General features: G+C 40.3%; 2 long non-coding RNA genes across 2 annotated transcripts; both read left to right on the top strand.

Moving 5' to 3' along the window:
* Positions 1-2,502: 2,502 nt before the first annotated feature.
* LOC311140761 lies at positions 2,503-4,678 on the top strand. Its single transcript, XR_014614179.1, has 4 exons — positions 2,503-2,697; positions 3,354-3,548; positions 3,859-3,945; positions 4,623-4,678. It is a non-coding gene; the product is annotated as an uncharacterized lncRNA (long non-coding RNA).
* A 15-nt stretch (positions 4,679-4,693) lies between these two features.
* On the top strand, positions 4,694-6,033 carry LOC311140762. The gene is made up of 5 exons (XR_014614180.1): positions 4,694-4,876; positions 4,957-5,082; positions 5,312-5,452; positions 5,618-5,726; positions 5,832-6,033. It is a non-coding gene; the product is annotated as an uncharacterized lncRNA (long non-coding RNA).
* The last annotated feature ends 497 nt before the right edge of the window (positions 6,034-6,530 follow it).

Below are 6,530 nucleotides of genomic sequence, written 5' to 3' on the forward strand. Positions count from 1 at the left end.
GCTGCATAGGAACGCTCCAGCATCTCCCCTAGTGGTACACACTGGATAACATTGTTCCCATTGGAGGTATATGAAAATAAAACAACCAATGCAAAAAGATAATAGCTTAAGGCGGCAGGTAGCCTATCGGTTAAACGCATTGGGCCAATAACTGAAAGGTCGCTTGTTTGAATCCCCGAGCTGACCAGGTGAAAAATCTGTGGATGTGCCCTTGAGCAAGGCACTTAACGCTAATTGCTCCTGTAAGTCGCTCTGGATAAGAACATCTGCTAAATGACTAAAACGTAAATGTAGAAAAATATATCTCTTTCTCAAAACACCAAATTGTGACCATCATATTTGTGTGTGTGACATGAGATAAGGGGCTATTCACGATGCTCTTACTGACAGTCCCCAGCTCTTTTTTATATTCATAATTTCACCATTTGTCATACACAGCCAGAAGCAGCATAGCAGCCATTATTCCATATCTATTATTTAACAAAGGCTATCTAATGGGTGGAAATAGCTGACACTAGGGTTTTTACATAGCTATACGACTTTTAGCTTAAGCTAGGCATCCATTAGGAAACAAACACACGCACGCATGTACAAAACAGTAATCAAGGTGTGTAGTTGGAATAAAAACCAATATGGTTGACAGTGAATTGCTCTGTGAAGTGAACAATGTGTTGTCTTGCATCCTGATGTTTTATTTTGAACAGAGGTTTTCAATTTGACATATTCTTCACATTCATTCTGACCTTTACTATAGCAGCCATAAATCAGGCTCATTCAGCTATGGCTTTTTACTGAGCTCTTCTATCATTGACTCAGTCACCGTTGGCGCTTGACCATACAGTAGCACTGCTGGCACAATCAGATGGTTTGAATTCCTCGTCCTGCTGTGGTAATCACATTATTATTTCATGTTAAGGAAGACATTGAGACGTATGGAGGACTAAAAGTGCCACAATTAAATAAATAAATACACCATTAAATAATTACTTAAATGTGTCATTAATTAATTAAAATTAGAATTAAATACATAAATGTGTTATTAAATGTGTCATTAATTAATTCAAATACCGATTCATTTTATGTAAAATACATATATAATAATTTCACTATTTACATTTACATTTCATGGTCCTGCGTTGGAGTGCTTCCTGAATTACTTAAAACTGTCAAACTGACCCATCAAAAGTTGGTAGGCGGAACCTAACGCCTGATTGGTTACCCTCTGCATCAAGCCAAGACAAATCAATTCCGGATAATGGATTGATGCAGAGCTACTGAACACATTCCAATACACTGGGTGGCGCTATTCACCTCTACGTTGGTTTAGTTACACGGTTAAACAGAACTTTCATTGCAACGGCTAAAAATCAAGAGAAGACTCGGTCCTGCTAGCCCCAATGTTGAGACGCTGTGTGAGGTGCAGGACAAAATGTCTAAAAGTTGCCCGGAGCTGCTGAGAGAAGCAGCGAATTTGATTGAGGAAGCTCTGAGCAGAAGTCCAACGGCTCCCGCGGCACCGGTGACTCCGGCAGCTCAGTCACAGCAGATACCGGCCGCTCAATCATGTACACCTGTCCAAGGTAAGCTAAGTAATTTCATGTTAGCCAGGTGTGCTACTATTTAATGATTCGGGACACACGTGTAGGTTAAATTAGATCGACTCGAACATGTATTTGCATGCGGTATTATGATGCTTCGTGCGTGACACGTTTATTGTTAATGGGGGGGGAAGCATAAACCTAGCTAGTTCGCTAATCGGCTAAATGGTGTTAGCTGGCTTGAGCATCCCAAGATAGAAGTAGAGGCTGTTTTAGCTGACTGGTGACCATTGAGCTGTTACGTTTTTCTGTGTTGCAGCGGAGGTAGCAAGGCTCTTTGCGCCATATAACATTGGAGCCAGAAGGAATATGACGAGACGACCAGCACAAGTCCAAGTTAGCCGAAGAAGCTACACACACACTGTCTGTTGTTTGGCTGACCACAATGCGGATAAAATTCCAAGCGTACTGTTTAAAGCTGAACTTCTTACTTCAGGACTTGGAGAGCAAAAAGTAACATTTTCAGGTCAGTGCGAAACTAGGCATTTACCAAAAGTAAAAAAAGTTTGTACTGTCTATGGCTTGTTGAAATTATTTGCATTTCTTTTTATAGTGACTCAAACTTAATTGGTGTTCATAGTGTCAATAATAGTTATCACAGGCTTATTTGCTTAATTTAAGGTGAGGTGAGTTATGATTTTGTTTTGTTTTTTTCTCCAGGGAATGACCACGATCCCATGGTTATAACAAATAAACTGATGGAAGTGTTTCCGAAGCTCCAACAAGGGGGAGGCTTTGAATTTCTAAAACTTGTAGGATCTACTCGCAGTCGAAATCTTGCGTTGCTTCAGTGTCCCAGCACTGGATACACCCTTGCCTATCTGAAAGATCCATCGACGATGATTGGACAGGCTACAATCTACATACGTCCACTTCAACAGGATCTACCCTTAGATTGTGTACATACATTTACAGAGACTTAGTTTAATACATAATCAAAACAAAGATTACTGGTGACTTTTAATCATTAATTAAAAGCCATTTGTTGTTGTTGTTAGGAGAGCTCACGTCCTGCCTCTGGTCCAGTCATCCCCTGCATCACTTGTCAGAAGGAAGTTCCCTTTTCAGAGATGAAGCTGCACAGATTGAGCTGCAATGGGTATGTACTTCTTAAAGCAATGCAAGGGTAGCATAATTTATTTTCTTTGGGAATATGTCTCTCTTATTGTTGTGCACACAAATAAGCGAGTATGACCATCATTTCAATTGTGTTAACTTCAAGGACACCCATGCAGGAATCAGAAAGAGAACAAGAGGGAGGCCAAAGTGAAGAAAATGATAGTGAGACAGCCCTAGTCAGTGACAGTGTTCCAGTGAGGCCTGAAACATCAGCTGAGAGTGCAGTAGTACCGGCAGTGATTGTCAACGAGGAGTTGGATCGCAAAGAAACAGACAGTGGTTTGTGTCATCACAATAGTGTTGCTATAAGATTGTGTGTAACTGAAAAGTTAATAGAAAGATAACACCTGTAGGATATAATTAGATAAGATAATACAGTTACAGACAATTAATAACATGCAACTGGGTTTTTCTATTTTTCTAATATTTAGTTGTAGTTGTTTAGTAGTGCTGTTTTTATGTCAACTCAGCGTTGTGACAGGTTCTGAAGATGTTGGGTCTCACGTTTTGTCAGTGAAATGAACAGAATTTTCCTCCTGTTCTGTAGAGTGAGAGGATATCTGTATATGCAGGTAACATGCCAACTCACAATATGTCTCTCTGTAATAGATAACTTTATTGTTGTTGTTTGTTTAGAATGGAAGCTTATTAAAGAACCCACTCAAGCTGCCAAAGTTTTCAAAGAGAATCTGCTAAGGGAACATGCAACTGGGAAACCACTTAGAATGAAGATGGATGTAAGGGACTCTGAAGAGGACAGGGAACGGGAGCTTCTCTTATTATATAAACAGCAGCAAGAATGGGCATGTCCACTTCATTGTACTCTGGTTGGTAAGTAATATAACATTTATAATATAAATACATCAGTACAGTTTATACCACTCAAGTAGCTTATATGGAATTGTTAAATGGGAGAATGGAATGCACAAAATTATATAATTGATAAAAATGTTATATGTATGTATGTGAATATTGTGCACAATATACTCTTGTTATCTGGAATAATCAATATTAAGGATGCTATTCTAAAATTACAGCCAATAGAAGTTTTTCTCCCTTTCTTGTTAAATGTTACCAAATCCAGTTACCTGTATTAGGCCGCCACTTTTTTTCCAGTGTTATTATCAGTATTTTATTTCAGGTGATGTTGCTATCGGAGAGGGAGTGATGCGGTACTTTATGACAACAATCATATCCAAACTCCAGTTTGGATTCAGTCTAGATCTTGGTAAGTATCTTACTAATTTTTTGAAATTGCAGAAATGTCTGTCTGTAGCGCATGTCTCTCAGTTAGTCCGATGGATTTCAAACTTGACAGGTGTCTTGCTCTGGTCACGAGTAAGTGCAGTGCCAAGTTTGACGACGTTTGGATAAACGCAAAAGATAGCGTTACATATATAGGTAAAAGAAGCACACATTGGCTTTTGCCGCTCTTGCTGCTTGCCATTCTCACACTGCATGCAACGCTGACTGAGCACCTGTTTGTGTCGTGACTCACTCTACACCGCCTCTCTCTATGCGCGCGCACACACACACACGCGTACACGTACGTTCTGGTGGTTGATGAACGCGGATATGTGCTGTTTAGCGGAGGGCCGGTGGGCAATGTTTTGTGTCAGGTAAGTCTGTAGTAGGGTATACAGGGGAATTGAATTTGAAGTGGTTTGGGGTCCTTCTGTAAGTCATTTTGGAGTAGGCTACAATTTGGTTTAAGTGAATTCTACAAGCAGCAATACCACAGGCCAAGTAATCGCCACTAGTATGATGTAATATATCTATCTATCTATCTATCTATCTATCTATCTATCTATCTATCTATCTATCTATCTATCATACATTTTTATTTAATGTATTTAAGAGGTTAATTGTTGTGACTTTATTCCCTGCTCTCTTGGTACTTTACAGGAGGAATGGGCCGAACACTGCTATTTGAGGGTGAACCTGACCATCTTGTTCCAGCATAATCAGAGGCACTTATTGAAAGCAACCTCTTCCGGGTTGCAGGAAGGATGTTGGGCCACACCTTTCTGCATGATGGTCCCCATGTCACAGGACTAAGTCCTGCTGTAATTCATGTACTGTTCAATGGGGACCCTGAAATGGCTACTGTTGTTACAGAAGACTGTCCTGATCTGCACATCAGGAGCATCATAGAACTGGTATGTAACCTAAAAGAAACTTTGCCATGTAAAAAATATTGCTTGGGCAGATATAATAACTTGTATGGACTTAATTCTAGCTTGAACATGAAGATCTTACACCGGAACAGAAGGACACAGTTTCAGATCTTTCCATGTCTTGGGATCTTCCGGCAGTCACCAAAACAAATCGGAGATGGCTACATAACAAACTTCTACTCCATGCAGTGAGTTCCTGCTGGTTAAGTGACAGAATTCATCGCTGTACTTGTTGAAATTATAGAATGTGTTGTGAACCCTGGCTTGTTATGTTAACACGAGAGTTTAAGTACTAGAGTTTTAATGGATTTTTATAAAGCACTTTATTGTGTTTATTAACATTTTTCCTACTGTGCCAACTTTTGTCAAATTTGGGTTAAGGATTTGGGCTGTAATATGGGTCGGTCTGTCTCTTAGGTCGTTGGGAGGACCATGCGCCAAATTAAACAGTTGAGAAAGGGACTGAAAGATGTGATGGTATGGCCCCTGCTGACATCTAGGCCGGATGTTGTACCACTTCTTTTCCCCAAAATGGCTGAAATGCAGTTCACACCCCAGGTAAGTCAGTAATTTAGTTATATTTGTGACTTAACTTGATGAATTTACGTGTATTTTCAATGACTGAGATGGATATTTTTCCATTTTCTAAGAATTTGATCTGCATAGTCCTTCACCAAAATAAGTTCTCCCTTTTTTTAAATTACAATTTTTGTTTTCTTTAAGATGCTCCTAGAAAAAATCACATGGCCAGTTGAGGACAGTGATGATGAAGACTTTGACTTAGACACCACCTGCCGCATCACTGGCTTTCTAAGGATGTTCATTGAAACAGGTATAAACCTTATTTTCTCTCTTTACAAATGCTTCTATGTCTCATGGATAGATATGATCAATTACAGTTCAACTAAATGTCTTTAATCCATTTTATGACTTTTAGCTTCATCAGGTACCCTGGCCCAGCTGCTGACATTCTGGGTTGGCTGGGAGATGCTTCCTCCTGAACTGAGAGTGGAGATTTCTGGGGGAACCCTTCCTACGTCCTCCACATGCTTTGAAACCCTAAAGCTGCCAGCTCATTTCAAACTCTACATGGACTTTGAGAAAGCACTTGTCGCTGCCATAAAAAGTACTGGATTTGGGCTTGTTTAAGTTTTTTCAGACGTCAATTAGGGCTGGGCAATATTTTAATATTATATCTATCGTGATATAAGACTAGATATCGTCTTAAGGTGCTTTTCCATTACCAGTACCTACTTGACTCGCCTCGCCTCGACTCGCTGTGCGTCCGTTTCCCATTGCAGATTTTAGGATTGCCTCAGCGTGGCTGGTCGTCATAGCGACTGCCGTGGGTGTGGCTTAGTAGCTTGCTTTCCCATTGACAAATCCCCGCCGCATTTCCTGGTTCTCAGTCTCCGTGAACAACATGATATCAAAGAGATAGTTAACGTTAACTGCTCCAGATTTCCCACCGTGATCACATATATATGACTCTAGAGTCGCTACTCGCTTTGTTTCTCTCACATATATATGACTAGAGTCGCTACTCGCTGCGGAGATAATCGCCGTCACTCTCTCACTTCTCCCTCGCTCACTAGCTACACACACACACACACACACATATGGCGACTCGACACAC

This window comes from Coregonus lavaretus (assembly GCF_964263955.1).
Source record: "Coregonus lavaretus genome assembly, chromosome: 13".
In the NCBI taxonomy this organism is placed as follows: Eukaryota; Metazoa; Chordata; class Actinopteri; order Salmoniformes; family Salmonidae; genus Coregonus; species Coregonus lavaretus.